The sequence below is a fragment of the Artibeus jamaicensis genome, unplaced genomic scaffold (genome assembly GCF_021234435.1).
Source record: "Artibeus jamaicensis isolate MK-2021 breed Jamaican fruit bat unplaced genomic scaffold, CSHL_Jam_final contig_240, whole genome shotgun sequence".
NCBI classification, from domain to species: Eukaryota; Metazoa; Chordata; class Mammalia; order Chiroptera; family Phyllostomidae; genus Artibeus; species Artibeus jamaicensis.
The window spans coordinates 16,282,016-16,284,347 of record NW_026521506.1 but is presented as its reverse complement, the minus strand read 5'-3'; the positions used below and the strand labels follow the sequence as shown (position 1 = coordinate 16,284,347).

Sequence of the window (2,332 nt, the reverse complement as noted above, 5' to 3'; positions counted from 1 at the left end):
TGTTCTTGTGTTTGAGCCATTCTTTTGCGGGGAGGGGTTCTAGTCATGCCTGTGATGTTATGTATGAGGTATGGAGCCTTAGTTGTTCACCAGGGCAGGGCAACTCACGTTGCTGGGTTGTGACACTGTTTGTGGGGGCGGGGTCAGAGAGAAAACAATGATTCTTGCTGAGCTCTCTCTCAGAATTCAGTCCCTTCTGCCACTTCCTGCAAGCAAATTGGGCCCTTCTGTTTCTGGTTATCGGGTTTGTGGGCTTGTGTACATTCTAGGACCCTGTGGGTCTCTCCAACAAACTCTCCTGTGAGGCTGGGAATCTCTCCCAACACCTCAACCCCCACAAGTGTTTTCAATCAGTGCTTTTAGGCTTTACTTCCTGCCACTGGGGCATTGGGTTGCACAATCTGTCTCGCTCCCCATTTTTGCCTGGTTTATCTGCACGCGAATGTGTGACCATGGTCAGCCATGGCAGCCTTGTACACCTCACTGGGTCTGCTCATTGTCACCTGGTACCCGAGGTCTGCCCGCCACTCCTGGGAGTGGGAGGAGGAGGGAGGGAAAAAAGGTATAGAGAATAAGTAGCATAGATGGTAGGTAGAAAATAGACAGGGGAGGGCAAGAATAGTATGGGAAATGTAGAATCTAAAGAACTTGTGACACATGGACATAAAGTAAAGAGGAGGAATGTGGGTGGTAGGGGGTGTGCAGGGTGGAGGGGAATGAAGGGGGAAAGTGGAACAACTGTAATAGCATAATCAATAAAATATAAATTTTAAAAAAGATTGTGGTGCTCGCTTCGGCAGCACATATACTAAAATTGGAACGATACAGAGAAGATTAGCATGGCCCCTGCGCAAGGATGACACACACAAAAAAAAAAGATTGTGAACTTCAGGACTGGAGGACCTGGGTTCCAGTTTCGGGTTTTCTGCCTGACTAGCTTTGTGACCTTGAACTGGTGACTTAACCACCTATTCCTGGTGTCCTGATCAGTAAAAGGAATAAATTAATGCTTATCAAGTGCCAGGCACATACTGAGTGCCAGTCAAGTATTTATTAAAATTTAAAAACATTAAAAAAAACCTAAACAAGGAAGTAGAAGACTTATGCTCAGAAAACTACACAACACTGAAGAAATTAAGGAAGACACAAATGCATGGAAGTGTATAGTGGTTCATGGATTAGAAGAATTAACATCATCAGAATGTCCATAGTACCCAAAGCAATTTACAGATTCAATGCAATACCTATTAAAGTACCAATGGCATATTTCACAGACATAGAACAAACACTTCAAAAATTTATATGGAACCATAAATGACTCCAAATAGCCTCAGCAATTTCGAGAAAGAAGAACAAAGTAGGAGAGGTCACAATACCTGGCATCAAACTATATTACTAGGCCACAGTAATCAAAACAGTCTGGTACTGGAATAAGAACACATAGATAAATGGAACAGAACAGAGAGCCCAGAAATAAACCCAAGTCTCTATGGTTAATTAATATTTTAAAAAGGGGGCAGAAGCATAAAATGTAGTAAAAATTGCCTCTTCAATAAATGGTGTTGGGAGATCTGGACAGCTAAATGCAAAAAAATCAAACTCAACCACGAACTTATACCAGACACAAGAACAAATTTAATTTTTTAACATATGTGTTTATTTCTTATTTCTTGGTAATGGATATATTGGTGTTTGTTATGTTTTCATTCCTCCTACCTATGCTATAAATGTCTTTTTATTGAACAGTTAATAAAACATATTAACAAATAAATGTCAGTTTTGAAGGGTTTTTGTCAATTTAGGGAAGAATGTAGGCTACTAGTCGTAAATGTTAGCACAACACATTGCATCTGGGGTTTCGTGATGAAAATCAAAGTTTGTGGAAAAATAAACATATGTTAATTTAGTCACTGGTATGATAGTGACGAATATAAGAAAAACCTCTTTCTTATAATAAATCATTAATTTTGACAGCAGACATGTTAATAAGACCATAAATCGAATTTCTACTTATTCTCCCATGGCAAATACATCAGATAAGGCTTAGTCATGACTCATATTTATAACAAGTGATATTTCTCCCTTATTTTTGCACTGTGTTCTATGGAGCTTAGCATTGATTATGAGAGAATGAAAACCCTTGCTTCTTCCCAGGTCTGTTTTACTCTGTTATTCTTTGAGAGAAGTGTCAACCATTGGGATCATTAATGGTTATTTCATAAGCTAACTCAATGGGAATAATTCTCTATTTCCTGGGTGCATTTTTTTAAGGACGAGATTTGGTTTGAAGCATATCCATATGCATATAAAATTAACTTTCATAATAGAAAAT

General features: G+C 38.9%; 1 non-coding gene across 1 annotated transcript; it reads left to right on the top strand.

The window, feature by feature from the left end:
• Positions 1-784: 784 nt before the first annotated feature.
• On the top strand, positions 785-891 carry LOC128626942 (U6 spliceosomal RNA). Its single transcript, XR_008391065.1, has one exon. It is a non-coding gene; the product is annotated as a U6 spliceosomal RNA (small nuclear RNA).
• Positions 892-2,332: the final 1,441 nt, after the last annotated feature.